At 43.5% G+C, this 15,681-nt stretch overlaps 9 non-coding genes and 4 pseudogenes across 9 annotated transcripts; all 13 read left to right on the forward strand.

Moving 5' to 3' along the window:
- The first annotated feature begins 1,052 nt into the window (after positions 1-1,052).
- LOC136740625 (5S ribosomal RNA) lies at positions 1,053-1,171 on the forward strand. Its single transcript, XR_010813450.1, has one exon. It is a non-coding gene; the product is annotated as a 5S ribosomal RNA (ribosomal RNA).
- Positions 1,172-2,226: 1,055 nt separating this feature from the next.
- LOC136740380 (5S ribosomal RNA) lies at positions 2,227-2,345 on the forward strand. The gene has a single exon (XR_010813216.1). It is a non-coding gene; the product is annotated as a 5S ribosomal RNA (ribosomal RNA).
- Positions 2,346-3,400: 1,055 nt separating this feature from the next.
- Positions 3,401-3,509, forward strand: LOC136740727 (uncharacterized; annotated as a pseudogene).
- Positions 3,510-4,575: 1,066 nt separating this feature from the next.
- Positions 4,576-4,684, forward strand: LOC136740757 (uncharacterized; annotated as a pseudogene).
- Positions 4,685-5,750: 1,066 nt separating this feature from the next.
- Positions 5,751-5,859, forward strand: LOC136740758 (uncharacterized; annotated as a pseudogene).
- A 1,066-nt stretch (positions 5,860-6,925) lies between these two features.
- LOC136740759 (uncharacterized) lies at positions 6,926-7,034 on the forward strand (annotated as a pseudogene).
- A 1,055-nt stretch (positions 7,035-8,089) lies between these two features.
- Positions 8,090-8,208, forward strand: LOC136740644 (5S ribosomal RNA). Its single transcript, XR_010813467.1, has one exon. It is a non-coding gene; the product is annotated as a 5S ribosomal RNA (ribosomal RNA).
- Positions 8,209-9,274: 1,066 nt separating this feature from the next.
- Positions 9,275-9,393, forward strand: LOC136740586 (5S ribosomal RNA). The gene has a single exon (XR_010813414.1). It is a non-coding gene; the product is annotated as a 5S ribosomal RNA (ribosomal RNA).
- Positions 9,394-10,459: 1,066 nt separating this feature from the next.
- LOC136740437 (5S ribosomal RNA) lies at positions 10,460-10,578 on the forward strand. Its single transcript, XR_010813272.1, has one exon. It is a non-coding gene; the product is annotated as a 5S ribosomal RNA (ribosomal RNA).
- A 1,058-nt stretch (positions 10,579-11,636) lies between these two features.
- LOC136740408 (5S ribosomal RNA) lies at positions 11,637-11,755 on the forward strand. Its single transcript, XR_010813244.1, has one exon. It is a non-coding gene; the product is annotated as a 5S ribosomal RNA (ribosomal RNA).
- A 1,058-nt stretch (positions 11,756-12,813) lies between these two features.
- Positions 12,814-12,932, forward strand: LOC136740409 (5S ribosomal RNA). The gene has a single exon (XR_010813245.1). It is a non-coding gene; the product is annotated as a 5S ribosomal RNA (ribosomal RNA).
- Positions 12,933-13,987: 1,055 nt separating this feature from the next.
- On the forward strand, positions 13,988-14,106 carry LOC136740600 (5S ribosomal RNA). The gene has a single exon (XR_010813427.1). It is a non-coding gene; the product is annotated as a 5S ribosomal RNA (ribosomal RNA).
- A 1,055-nt stretch (positions 14,107-15,161) lies between these two features.
- Positions 15,162-15,280, forward strand: LOC136740363 (5S ribosomal RNA). The gene has a single exon (XR_010813199.1). It is a non-coding gene; the product is annotated as a 5S ribosomal RNA (ribosomal RNA).
- The last annotated feature ends 401 nt before the right edge of the window (positions 15,281-15,681 follow it).

The following is a 15,681-nucleotide window of genomic DNA, read 5'->3' on the forward strand; positions in this document are numbered from 1 at the left end:
ACACCAGAGGGCGACAAATCACGAGTTTTAACTTTGGATACACGCAATTTCATCATTATTTCAGATTTGACTTCCCCAAATACACAGGCATACAATAGATCTTGTTCTCCAACGTAAACGGTCCCTAGTAACTAGGGTACATTCGTAAATAAATTGAGCATCATGGCTAGAAGTGACTAAATGTTGCCTAATCTTTCTCATCGAGAAATGACACAATTACAGCAACACAAAAAGGAACTCCACCGGACAAAGTTCAGTGCTCACAAGGAGCCTCATTCAACACACACGGTTCCATTCCCATTCATGTAAAGCACGAAAGTGTAAAACTTGGGAACATACTTGAGAGCAAAGATCACATTCAATCTCATTCAAGGCACGGATGTGAATGCAACGGGATGAAATTACTGAAATGATGCCTGCCCTCGAACTGTGATGATGGACTACCCGACTCGCCAATAATATTGGGTTCTGGTGTATTGAAATACAGGAGCTGCTGGATTTGTGTGTTTTCTTACCCCCTCACCATAGTTTGTCAAATGTTTAAACAACTGAACTTATATTCAAGGTTTGTTTCTCTTCATATGTTTTACTGGTTTACATTTGTCTCAGCAACCTGTTGAATGATTCTTCTGCTTTCAAAACAAAATGACAACAGGATGAATGCACACACTTGAAAATACAATACATGCAATGTTATGCATCATAGTGATGCAACCTCCTTTCAGTTTCATACTGCATGTCAATTGAAATCCTTACTGAAATGCACACCTACTTAAGATTGCGCTTGACTGGCGTGTCAGGCACTCAATTACAGCTGTTTTATCAAGAGAATGTGTTCGTTTTGTAATATATAGTTCCGGTCTGGTGTGGCACCCCAGCTAACGCACAACGTTGCCACAATGTTGCCACAACGTGGCGTGTTAGCAGAGACTGTCTGCGGCGCGCTGGTGTGTCCCGGGCTTTAGAGTAGAGAGACAGTTCAACTGTAAGTATGAACAGCAGAAACGGATATTGCCTTCCCTTTAAGTAGAGCGTCAGGGACAGCCTTCCTGGCTTACGGCCATACTATCCTGAATACGCCCGATCTCGTCCGATCTCGGAAGCTAAGCAGGCTCGGGCCTGGTCAGTACTTGGATGGGAGACCGCCTGGGAATACCAGGTGCTGTAGGCTTTGGCATCTTTTACACACCAGAGGGCGACAAATCACGAGTTTTAACTTTGGATACACGCAATTTCATCATTATTTCAGATTTGACTTCCCCAAATACACAGGCATACAATAGATCTTGTTCTCCAACGTAAACGGTCCCTAGTAACTAGGGTACATTCGTAAATAAATTGAGCATCATGGCTAGAAGTGACTAAATGTTGCCTAATCTTTCTCATCGAGAAATGACACAATTACAGCAACACAAAAAGGAACTCCACCGGACAAAGTTCAGTGCTCACAAGGAGCCTCATTCAACACACACGGTTCCATTCCCATTCATGCAAAGCACGAAAGTGTAAAACCTGGGAACATACTTGAGAGCAAAGATCACATTCAATCTCATTCAAGGCACGGATGTGAATGCAACGGGATGAAATTACTGAAATGATGCCTGCCCTCGAACTGTGATGATGGACTACCCGACTCGCCAATAATATTGGGTTCTGGTGTATTGAAATACAGGAGCTGCTGGATTTGTGTGTTTTCTTACCCCCTCACCATAGTTTGTCAAATGTTTAAACAACTGAACTTATATTCAAGGTTTATTTCTCTTCATATGTTTTACTGGTTTACATTTGTCTCAGCAACCTGTTGAATGATTCTTCTGCTTTCAAAACAAAATGACAACAGGATGAATGCACACACTTGAAAATACAATACATGCAATGTTATGCATCATAGTGATGCAACCTCCTTTCAGTTTCATACTGCATGTCAATTGAAATCCTTACTGAAATGCACACCTTCTCAAGATTGCGCTTGACTGGCGTGTCAGGCACTCAATTACAGCTGTATTATCAAGACAATGTGTTCGTTTTGTAAAATATAGTTCCGGTCTGGTGTGGCACCCCAGCTAACGCACAACGTTGCCACAACGTTTCGTGTTAGCAGGGACTGTCTGCAGCGTGCTGGTGTGTCCCGGACTTTAGAGTAGAGAGACAGTTCAACTGCAAGTATGAGTGGAAGAAACGGATATTGCCTTCCCTTTAAGTAGAGGGTCAGGGACAGCCTCCCTGGCTTACGGCCATACTAGTCTGAATACGCCCGATCTCGTCCGATCTCGGAAGCTAAGCAGGCTCGGGCCTGGTCAGTACTTGGATGGGAGACCACCTGGGAATACCAGGTGCTGTAAGCTTTTGCATCTTTTACACACCAGAGGGCGACAAATCACGAGTTTTAACTTTGGATACACGCAATTTCATCATTATTTCAGATTTGACTTCCCCAAATACACAGGCATACAATAGATCTTGTTCTCCAACGTAAACGGTCCCTAGTAACTAGGGTACATTCGTAAATAAATTGAGCATCATGGCTAGAAGTGACTAAATGTTGCCTAATCTTTCTCATCGAGAAATGACACAATTACAGCAACACAAAAAGGAACTCCACCGGACAAAGTTCAGTGCTCACAAGGAGCCTCATTCAACACACACGGTTCCATTCCCATTCATGCAAAGCACGAAAGTGTAAAACTTGGGAACATACTTGAGAGCAAAGATCACATTCAATCTCATTCAAGGCACGGATGTGAATGCAACGGGATGAAATTACTGAAATGATGCCTGCCCTCGAACTGTGATGATGGACTACCCGACTCGCCAATAATATTGGGTTCTGGTGTATTGAAATACAGGAGCTGCTGGATTTGTGTGTTTTCTTACCCCCTCACCATAGTTTGTCAAATGTTTAAACAACTGAACTTATATTCAAGGTTTATTTCTCTTCATATGTTTTACTGGTTTACATTTGTCTCAGCAACCTGTTGAATGATTCTTCTGCTTTCAAAACAAAATGACAACAGGATGAATGCACACACTTGAAAATACAATACATGCAATGTTATGCATCATAGTGATGCAACCTCCTTTCAGTTTCATACTGCATGTCAATTGAAATCCTTACTGAAATGCACACCTTCTCAAGATTGCGCTTGACTGGCGTGTCAGGCACTCAATTACAGCTGTATTATCAAGACAATGTGTTCGTTTTGTAAAATATAGTTCCGGTCTGGTGTGGCACCCCAGCTAACGCACAACGTTGCCACAACGTTTCGTGTTAGCAGGGACTGTCTGCGGCGCGCTGGTGTGTCCCGGACTTTAGAGTAGAGAGACAGTTCATTTGCAAGTATGAGCGGCAGAAACGGATATTGCCTTCCCTTTAAGTAGAGCGTCAGGGACAGCCTCCCTGGCTTACGGCCATACTAGCCTGAATACGCCCGATCTCGGAAGCTAAGCAGGCTCGGGCCTGGTCAGTACTTGGATGGGAGACCGCCTGGGAATACCAGGTGCTGTAAGCTTTTGCATCTTTTACACACCAGAGGGCGACAAATCACGAGTTTTAACTTTGGATACACGCAATTTCATCATTATTTCAGATTTGACTTCCCCAAATACACAGGCATACAATAGATCTTGTTCTCCAACGTAAACGGTCCCTAGTAACTAGGGTACATTCGTAAATAAATTGAGCATCATGGCTAGAAGTGACTAAATGTTGCCTAATCTTTCTCATCGAGAAATGACACAATTACAGCAACACAAAAAGGAACTCCACCGGACAAAGTTCAGTGCTCACAAGGAGCCTCATTCAACACACACGGTTCCATTCCCATTCATGCAAAGCACGAAAGTGTAAAACTTGGGAACATACTTGAGAGCAAAGATCACATTCAATCTCATTCAAGGCACGGATGTGAATGCAACGGGATGAAATTACTGAAATGATGCCTGCCCTCGAACTGTGATGATGGACTACCCGACTCGCCAATAATATTGGGTTCTGGTGTATTGAAATACAGGAGCTGCTGGATTTGTGTGTTTTCTTACCCCCTCACCATAGTTTGTCAAATGTTTAAACAACTGAACTTATATTCAAGGTTTGTTTCTCTTCATATGTTTTACTGGTTTACATTTGTCTCAGCAACCTGTTGAATGATTCTTCTGCTTTCAAAACAAAATGACAACAGGATGAATGCACACACTTGAAAATACAATACATGCAATGTTATGCATCATAGTGATGCAACCTCCTTTCAGTTTCATACTGCATGTCAATTGAAATCCTTACTGAAATGCACACCTTCTCAAGATTGCGCTTGACTGCCGTGTCAGGCACTCAATTACAGCTGTATTATCAAGACAATGTGTTCGTTTTGTAAAATATAGTTCCGGTCTGGTGTGGCACCCCAGCTAACGCACAACGTTGCCACAACGTTGCCACAACGTTTCGTGTTAGCAGGGACTGTCTGCGGCGCGCTGGTGTGTCCCGGACTTTAGAGTAGAGAGACAGTTCATTTGCAAGTATCAGCGGCAGAAACGGATATTGCCTTCCCTTTAAGTAGAGCGTCAGGGACAGCCTCCCTGGCTTACGGCCATACTAGCCTGAATACGCCCGATCTCGGAAGCTAAGCAGGCTCGGGCCTGGTCAGTACTTGGATGGGAGACCGCCTGGGATTACCAGGTGCTGTAAGCTTTTGCATCTTTTACACACCAGAGGGCGACAAATCACGAGTTTTAACTTTGGATACACGCAATTTCATCATTATTTCAGATTTGACTTCCCCAAATACACAGGCATACAATAGATCTTGTTCTCCAACGTAAACGGTCCCTAGTAACTAGGGTACATTCGTAAATAAATTGAGCATCATGGCTAGAAGTGACTAAATGTTGCCTAATCTTTCTCATCGAGAAATGACACAATTACAGCAACACAAAAAGGAACTCCACCGGACAAAGTTCAGTGCTCACAAGGAGCCTCATTCAACACACACGGTTCCATTCCCATTCATGCAAAGCACGAAAGTGTAAAACTTGGGAACATACTTGAGAGCAAAGATCACATTCAATCTCATTCAAGGCACGGATGTGAATGCAACGGGATGAAATTACTGAAATGATGCCTGCCCTCGAACTGTGATGATGGACTACCCGACTCGCCAATAATATTGGGTTCTGGTGTATTGAAATACAGGAGCTGCTGGATTTGTGTGTTTTCTTACCCCCTCACCATAGTTTGTCAAATGTTTAAACAACTGAACTTATATTCAAGGTTTGTTTCTCTTCATATGTTTTACTGGTTTACATTTGTCTCAGCAACCTGTTGAATGATTCTTCTGCTTTCAAAACAAAATGACAACAGGATGAATGCACACACTTGAAAATACAATACATGCAATGTTATGCATCATAGTGATGCAACCTCCTTTCAGTTTCATACTGCATGTCAATTGAAATCCTTACTGAAATGCACACCTTCTCAAGATTGCGCTTGACTGCCGTGTCAGGCACTCAATTACAGCTGTATTATCAAGACAATGTGTTCGTTTTGTAAAATATAGTTCCGGTCTGGTGTGGCACCCCAGCTAACGCACAACGTTGCCACAACGTTGCCACAACGTTTCGTGTTAGCAGGGACTGTCTGCGGCGCGCTGGTGTGTCCCGGACTTTAGAGTAGAGAGACAGTTCATTTGCAAGTATCAGCGGCAGAAACGGATATTGCCTTCCCTTTAAGTAGAGCGTCAGGGACAGCCTCCCTGGCTTACGGCCATACTAGCCTGAATACGCCCGATCTCGGAAGCTAAGCAGGCTCGGGCCTGGTCAGTACTTGGATGGGAGACCGCCTGGGATTACCAGGTGCTGTAAGCTTTTGCATCTTTTACACACCAGAGGGCGACAAATCACGAGTTTTAACTTTGGATACACGCAATTTCATCATTATTTCAGATTTGACTTCCCCAAATACACAGGCATACAATAGATCTTGTTCTCCAACGTAAACGGTCCCTAGTAACTAGGGTACATTCGTAAATAAATTGAGCATCATGGCTAGAAGTGACTAAATGTTGCCTAATCTTTCTCATCGAGAAATGACACAATTACAGCAACACAAAAAGGAACTCCACCGGACAAAGTTCAGTGCTCACAAGGAGCCTCATTCAACACACACGGTTCCATTCCCATTCATGCAAAGCACGAAAGTGTAAAACTTGGGAACATACTTGAGAGCAAAGATCACATTCAATCTCATTCAAGGCACGGATGTGAATGCAACGGGATGAAATTACTGAAATGATGCCTGCCCTCGAACTGTGATGATGGACTACCCGACTCGCCAATAATATTGGGTTCTGGTGTATTGAAATACAGGAGCTGCTGGATTTGTGTGTTTTCTTACCCCCTCACCATAGTTTGTCAAATGTTTAAACAACTGAACTTATATTCAAGGTTTGTTTCTCTTCATATGTTTTACTGGTTTACATTTGTCTCAGCAACCTGTTGAATGATTCTTCTGCTTTCAAAACAAAATGACAACAGGATGAATGCACACACTTGAAAATACAATACATGCAATGTTATGCATCATAGTGATGCAACCTCCTTTCAGTTTCATACTGCATGTCAATTGAAATCCTTACTGAAATGCACACCTTCTCAAGATTGCGCTTGACTGCCGTGTCAGGCACTCAATTACAGCTGTATTATCAAGACAATGTGTTCGTTTTGTAAAATATAGTTCCGGTCTGGTGTGGCACCCCAGCTAACGCACAACGTTGCCACAACGTTGCCACAACGTTTCGTGTTAGCAGGGACTGTCTGCGGCGCGCTGGTGTGTCCCGGACTTTAGAGTAGAGAGACAGTTCATTTGCAAGTATCAGCGGCAGAAACGGATATTGCCTTCCCTTTAAGTAGAGCGTCAGGGACAGCCTCCCTGGCTTACGGCCATACTAGCCTGAATACGCCCGATCTCGGAAGCTAAGCAGGCTCGGGCCTGGTCAGTACTTGGATGGGAGACCGCCTGGGATTACCAGGTGCTGTAAGCTTTTGCATCTTTTACACACCAGAGGGCGACAAATCACGAGTTTTAACTTTGGATACACGCAATTTCATCATTATTTCAGATTTGACTTCCCCAAATACACAGGCATACAATAGATCTTGTTCTCCAACGTAAACGGTCCCTAGTAACTAGGGTACATTCGTAAATAAATTGAGCATCATGGCTAGAAGTGACTAAATGTTGCCTAATCTTTCTCATCGAGAAATGACACAATTACAGCAACACAAAAAGGAACTCCACCGGACAAAGTTCAGTGCTCACAAGGAGCCTCATTCAACACACACGGTTCCATTCCCATTCATGCAAAGCACGAAAGTGTAAAACTTGGGAACATACTTGAGAGCAAAGATCACATTCAATCTCATTCAAGGCACGGATGTGAATGCAACGGGATGAAATTACTGAAATGATGCCTGCCCTCGAACTGTGATGATGGACTACCCGACTCGCCAATAATATTGGGTTCTGGTGTATTGAAATACAGGAGCTGCTGGATTTGTGTGTTTTCTTACCCCCTCACCATAGTTTGTCAAATGTTTAAACAACTGAACTTATATTCAAGGTTTGTTTCTCTTCATATGTTTTACTGGTTTACATTTGTCTCAGCAACCTGTTGAATGATTCTTCTGCTTTCAAAACAAAATGACAACAGGATGAATGCACACACTTGAAAATACAATACATGCAATGTTATGCATCATAGTGATGCAACCTCCTTTCAGTTTCATACTGCATGTCAATTGAAATCCTTACTGAAATGCACACCTTCTCAAGATTGCGCTTGACTGGCATGTCAGGCACTCAATTACAGCTGTATTATCAAGACAATGTGTTCGTTTTGTAAAATATAGTTCCGGTCTGGTGTGGCACCCCAGCTAACGCACAACGTTGCCACAACGTTTCGTGTTAGCAGGGACTGTCTGCGGCGCGCTGGTGTGTCCCGGACTTTAGAGTAGAGAGACAGTTCAACTGCAAGTATGAGCGGCAGAAACGGATATTGCCTTCCCTTTAAGTAGAGCGTCAGGGACAGCCTCCCTGGCTTTCGGCCATACTAGCCTGAATACGCCCGATCTCGTCCAATCTCGGAAGCTAAGCAGGCTCGGGCCTGGTCAGTACTTGGATGGGAGACCGCCTGGGAATACCAGGTGCTGTAAGCTTTTGCATCTTTTACACACCAGAGGGCGACAAATCACGAGTCTTAACTTTGGATACACGCAATTTCATCATTATTTCAGATTTGACTTCCCCAAATACACAGGCATACAATAGATCTTGTTCTCCAACGTAAACGGTCCCTAGTAACTAGGGTACATTCGTAAATAAATTGAGCATCATGGCTAGAAGTGACTAAATGTTGCCTAATCTTTCTCATCGAGAAATGACACAATTACAGCAACACAAAAAGGAACTCCACCGGACAAAGTTCAGTGCTCACAAGGAGCCTCATTCAACACACACGGTTCCATTCCCATTCATGCAAAGCACGAAAGTGTAAAACTTGGGAACATACTTGAGAGCAAAGATCACATTCAATCTCATTCAAGGCACGGATGTGAATGCAACGGGATGAAATTACTGAAATGATGCCTGCCCTCGAACTGTGATGATGGACTACCCGACTCGCCAATAATATTGGGTTCTGGTGTATTGAAATACAGGAGCTGCTGGATTTGTGTGTTTTCTTACCCCCTCACCATAGTTTGTCAAATGTTTAAACAACTGAACTTATATTCAAGGTTTGATTCTCTTCATATGTTTTACTGGTTTACATTTGTCTCAGCAACCTGTTGAATGATTCTTCTGCTTTCAAAACAAAATGACAACAGGATGAATGCACACACTTGAAAATACAATACATGCAATGTTATGCATCATAGTGATGCAACCTCCTTTCAGTTTCATACTGCATGTCAATTGAAATCCTTACTGAAATGCACACCTTCTCAAGATTGCGCTTGACTGGCGTGTCAGGCACTCAATTACAGCTGTTTTATCAAGACAATGTGTTCGTTTTGTAATATATAGTTCCGGTCTGGTGTGGCACCCCAGCTAACGCACAACGTTGCCACAATGTTGCCACAACGTGGCGTGTTAGCAGGGACTGGCTGCGGCGCGCTGGTGTGTCCCGGGCTTTAGAGTAGAGAGACAGTTCAACTGCAAGTATGAGCGGCAGAAACGGATATTGCCTTCCCTTTAAGTAGAGCGTCAGGGACAGCCTCCCTGGCTTACGGCCATACTAGCCTGAATACGCCCGATCTCGTCCGATCTCGGAAGCTAAGCAGGCTCGGGCCTGGTCAGTACTTGGATGGGAGAGCGCCTGGGAATACCAGGTGCTGTAAGCTTTTGCATCTTTTACACACCAGAGGGCGACAAATCACGATTTTTAACTTTGGATACGCGCAATTTCATCATTATTTCAGATTTGACTTCCCCAAATACACAGGCATACAATAGATCTTGTTCTCCAACGTAAACGGTCCCTAGTAACTAGGGTACATTCGTAAATAAATTGAGCATCATGGCTAGAAGTGACTAAATGTTGCCTAATCTTTCTCATCGAGAAATGACACAATTACAGCAACACAAAAAGGAACTCCACCGGACAAAGTTCAGTGCTCACAAGGAGCCTCATTCAACACACACGGTTCCATTCCCATTCATGCAAAGCACGAAAGTGTAAAACTTGGGAACATACTTGAGAGCAAAGATCACATTCAATCTCATTCAAGGCACGGATGTGAATGCAACGGGATGAAATTACTGAAATGATGCCTGCCCTCGAACTGTGATGATGGACTACCCGACTCGCCAATAATATTGGGTTCTGGTGTATTGAAATACAGGAGCTGCTGGATTTGTGTGTTTTCTTACCCCCTCACCATAGTTTGTCAAATGTTTAAACAACTGAACTTATATTCAAGGTTTGTTTCTCTTCATATGTTTTACTGGTTTACATTTGTCTCAGCAACCTGTTGAATGATTCTTCTGCTTTCAAAACAAAATGACAACAGGATGAATGCACACACTTGAAAATACAATACATGCAATGTTATGCATCATAGTGATGCAACCTCCTTTCAGTTTCATACTGCATGTCAATTGAAATCCTTACTGAAATGCACACCTTCTCAAGATTGCGCTTGACTGGCGTGTCAGGCACTCAATTACAGCTGTTTTATCAAGACAATGTGTTCGTTTTGTAATATATAGTTCCGGTCTGGTGTGGCACCCCAGCTAACGCACAACGTTGCCACAATGTTGCCACAACGTGGCGTGTTAGCAGGGACTGGCTGCGGCGCGCTGGTGTATCCCGGGCTTTAGAGTAGAGAGACAGTTCAACTGTAAGTATGAACGGCAGAAACGGATATTGCCTTCCCTTTAAGTAGAGCGTCAGGGACAGCCTCCCTGGCTTACGGCCATACTAGCCTGAATACGCCCGATCTCATCCGATCTCGGAAGCCAAGCGGGCTCGGGCCTGGTCAGTACTTGGATGGGAGACCGCCTGGGAATACCAGGTGCTGTAAGCTTTTGCACCTTTTACACACCAGAGGGCGACAAATCACGAGTTTTAACTTTGGATACACACAATTTCATCATTATTTCAGATTTTACTTCCCCAAATACACAGGCATACAATAGATCTTGTTCTCCAACGTAAACGGTCCCTAGTAACTAGGGTACATTCGTAAATAAATTGAGCATCATGGCTAGAAGTGACTAAATGTTGCCTAATCTTTCTCATCGAGAAATGACACAATTACAGCAACACAAAAAGGAACTCCACCGGACAAAGTTCAGTGCTCACAAGGAGCCTCATTCAACACACACGGTTCCATTCCCATTCATGCAAAGCACGAAAGTGTAAAACTTGGGAACATACTTGAGAGCAAAGATCACATTCAATCTCATTCAAGGCACGGATGTGAATGCAACGGGATGAAATTACTGAAATGATGCCTGCCCTCGAACTGTGATGATGGACTACCCGACTCGCCAATAATATTGGGTTCTGGTGTATTGAAATACAGGAGCTGCTGGATTTGTGTGTTTTCTTACCCCCTCACCATAGTTTGTCAAATGTTTAAACAACTGAACTTATATTCAAGGTTTGTTTCTCTTCATATGTTTTACTGGTTTACATTTGTCTCAGCAACCTCAGCAAAAATGATTCTTCTGCTTTCAAAACAAAATGACAACAGGATGAATGCACACACTTGAAAATACAATACATGCAATGTTATGCATCATAGTGATGCAACCTCCTTTCAGTTTCATACTGCATGTCAATTGAAATCCTTACTGAAATGCACACCTTCTCAAGATTGCGCTTGACTGGCGTGTCAGGCACTCAATTACAGCTGTATTAACAAGACAATGTGTTCGTTTTGTAAAATATAGTTCCGGTCTGGTGTGGCACCCCAGCTAACGCACAACGTTGCCACAACGTTTCGTGTTAGCAGGGACTGTCTGCGGCGCGCTGGTGTGTCCCGGACTTTAGAGTAGAGAGACAGTTCAACTGCAAGTATGAGCGGCAGAAACGGATATTGCCTTCCCTTTAAGTAGAGCGTCAGGGACAGCCTCCCTGGCTTACGGCCATACTAGCCTGAAAACGCCCGATCTCGTCCGATCTCGGAAGCTAAGCAGGCTCGGGCCTGGTCAGTACTTGGATGGGAGACTGCCTGGGAATACCAGGTGCTGTAAGCTTTTGCATCTTTTACACACCAGAGGGCGACAAATCACGAGTTTTAACTTTGGATACACGCAATTTCATCATTATTTCAGATTTGACTTCCCCAAATACACAGGCATACAATAGATCTTGTTCTCCAACGTAATCGGTCCCTAGTAACTAGGGTACATTCGTAAATAAATTGAGCATCATGGCTAGAAGTGACTAAATGTTGCCTAATCTTTCTCATCGAGAAATGACACAATTACAGCAACACAAAAAGGAACTCCACCGGACAAAGTTCAGTGCTCACAAGGAGCCTCATTCAACACACACGGTTCCATTCCCATTCATGCAAAGCACGAAAGTGTAAAACTTGGGAACATACTTGAGAGCAAAGATCACATTCAATCTCATTCAAGGCACGGATGTGAATGCAACGGGATGAAATTACTGAAATGATGCCTGCCCTCGAACTGTGAAGATGGACTACCCGACTCGCCAATAATATTGGGTTCTGGTGTATTGAAATACAGGAGCTGCTGGATTTGTGTGTTTTCTTACCCCCTCACCATAGTTTGTCAAATGTTTAAACAACTGAACTTATATTCAAGGTTTGTTTCTCTTCATATGTTTTACTGGTTTACATTTGTCTCAGCAACCTCAGCAAAAATGATTCTTCTGCTTTCAAAACAAAATGACAACAGGATGAATGCACACACTTGAAAATACAATACATGCAATGTTATGCATCATAGTGATGCAACCTCCTTTCAGTTTCATACTGCATGTCAATTGAAATCCTTATTGAAATGCACACCTTCTCAAGATTGCGCTTGACTGGCGTGTCAGGCACTCAATTACAGCTGTATTATCAAGACAATGTGTTCGTTTTGTAAAATATAGTTACGGTCTGGTGTGGCACCCCAGCTAACGCACAACGTTGCCACAACGTTTCGTGTTAGCAGGGACTGTCTGCGGCGCGCTGGTGTGTCCCGGACTTTAGAGTAGAGAGACAGTTCAACTGCAAGTATGAGCGGCAGAAACGGATATTGCCTTCCCTTTAAGTAGAGCGTCAGGGACAGCCTCCCTGGCTTACGGCCATACTAGCCTGAAAACGCCCGATCTCGTCCGATCTCGGAAGCTAAGCAGGCTCGGGCCTGGTCAGTACTTGGATGGGAGACTGCCTGGGAATACCAGGTGCTGTAAGCTTTTGCATCTTTTACACACCAGAGGGCGACAAATCACGAGTTTTAACTTTGGATACACGCAATTTCATCATTATTTCAGATTTGACTTCCCCAAATACACAGGCATACAATAGATCTTGTTCTCCAACGTAATCGGTCCCTAGTAACTAGGGTACATTCGTAAATAAATTGAGCATCATGGCTAGAAGTGACTAAATGTTGCCTAATCTTTCTCATCGAGAAATGACACAATTACAGCAACACAAAAAGGAACTCCACCGGACAAAGTTCAGTGCTCACAAGGAGCCTCATTCAACACACACGGTTCCATTCCCATTCATGCAAAGCACGAAAGTGTAAAACTTGGGAACATACTTGAGAGCAAAGATCACATTCAATCTCATTCAAGGCACGGATGTGAATGCAACGGGATGAAATTACTGAAATGATGCCTGCCCTCGAACTGTGAAGATGGACTACCCGACTCGCCAATAATATTGGGTTCTGGTGTATTGAAATACAGGAGCTGCTGGATTTGTGTGTTTTCTTACCCCCTCACCATAGTTTGTCAAATGTTTAAACAACTGAATTTATATTCAAGGTTTGTTTCTCTTCATATGTTTTACTGGTTTACATTTGTCTCAGCAACCTGTTGAATGATTCTTCTGCTTTCAAAACAAAATGACAACAGGATGAATGCACACACTTGAAAATAAAATACATGCAATGTTATGCATCATAGTGATGCAACCTCCTTTCAGTTTCATACTGCATGTCAATTGAAATCCTTACTGAAATGCACACCTTCTCAAGATTGCGCTTGACTGGCGTGTCAGGCACTCAATTACAGCTGTTTTATCAAGACAATGTGTTCGTTTTGTAATATATAGTTCCGGTCTGGTGTGGCACCCCAGCTAACGCACAACGTTGCCACAACGTTTCGTGTTAGCAGGGACTGTCTGCGGCGCGCTGGTGTGTCCCGGACTTTAGAGTAGAGAGACAGTTCAACTGCAAGTATGAGCGGCAGAAACGGATATTGCCTTCCCTTTAAGTAGAGCGTCAGGGAGAGCCTCCCTGGCTTACGGCCATACTAGCCTGATTACGCCCGATCTCGTCAGATCTCGGAAACTAAGCAGGCTCGGGCCTGGTCAGTACTTGGATGGGAGACCGCCTGGGAATACCAGGTGCTGTAAGCTTTTGCATCTTTTACACACCAGAGGGCGACAAATCACGAGTTTTAACTTTGGATACACGCAATTTCATCATTATTTCAGATTTGACTTCCCCAAATACACAGGCATACAATAGATCTTGTTCTCCAACGTAAACGGTCCCTAGTAACTAGGGTACATTCGTAAATAAATTGAGCATCATGGCTAGAAGTGACTAAATGTTGCCTAATCTTTCTCATCGAGAAATGACACAATTACAGCAACACAAAAAGGAACTCCACCGGACAAAGTTCAGTGCTCACAAGGAGCCTCATTCAACACACACGGTTCCATTCCCATTCATGCAAAGCACGAAAGTGTAAAACTTGGGAACATACTTGAGAGCAAAGATCACATTCAATCTCATTCAAGGCACGGATGTGAATGCAACGGGATGAAATTACTGAAATGATGCCTGCCCTCGAACTGTGATGATGGACTACCCGACTCGCCAATAATATTGGGTTCTGGTGTATTGAAATACAGGAGCTGCTGGATTTGTGTGTTTTCTTACCCCCTCACCATAGTTTGTCAAATGTTTAAACAACTGAACTTATATTCAAGGTTTGTTTCTCTTCATATGTTTTACTGGTTTACATTTGTCTCAGCAACCTGTTGAATGATTCTTCTGCTTTCAAAACAAAATGACAACAGGATGAATGCACACACTTGAAAATACAATACATGCAATGTTATGCATCATAGTGATGCAACCTCCTTTCAGTTTCATACTGCATGTCAATTGAAATCCTTACTGAAATGCACACCTTCTCAAGATTGCGCTTGACTGGCGTGTCAGGCACTCAATTACAGCTGTTTTATCAAGACAATGTGTTCGTTTTGTAATATATAGTTCCGGTCTGGTGTGGCACCCCAGCTAACGCACAACGTTGCCACAACGTTTCGTGTTAGCAGGGACTGTCTGCGGCGTGCTGGTGTGTCCCGGACTTTAGAGTAGAGAGACAGTTCAACTGCAAGTATGAGCGGCAGAAACGGATATTGCCTTCCCTTTAAGTAGAGCGTCAGGGACAGCCTCCCTGGCTTACGGCCATACTAGCCTGAATACGCCCGATCTCGTCTGATCTCGGAAGCTAAGCAGGCTCGGGCCTGGTCAGTACTTGGATGGGAGACCACCTGGGAATACCAGGTGCTGTAAGCTTTTGCATCTTTTACACACCAGAGGGCGACAAATCACGAGTTTTAACTTTGGATACACGCAATTTCATCATTATTTCAGATTTGACTTCCCCAAATACACAGGCATACAATAGATCTTGTTCTCCAACGTAAACGGTCCCTAGTAACTAGGGTACATTCGTAAATAAATTGAGCATCATGGCTAGAAGTGACTAAATGTTGCCTAATCTTTCTCATCGAGAAATGACACAATTACAGCAACACAAAAAGGAACTCCACCGGACAAAGTTCAGTGCTCACAAGGAGCCTCATTCAACACACACGGTTCCATTCCCATTCATGCAAAGCACGAAAGTGTAAAACTTGGGAACATACTTGAGAGCAAAGATCACATTCAATCTCATTCAAGGCACGGATGTGAAT

The sequence above is a fragment of the Amia ocellicauda genome, unplaced genomic scaffold (assembly GCF_036373705.1).
Source record: "Amia ocellicauda isolate fAmiCal2 unplaced genomic scaffold, fAmiCal2.hap1 HAP1_SCAFFOLD_64, whole genome shotgun sequence".
Taxonomy (NCBI): Eukaryota; Metazoa; Chordata; class Actinopteri; order Amiiformes; family Amiidae; genus Amia; species Amia ocellicauda.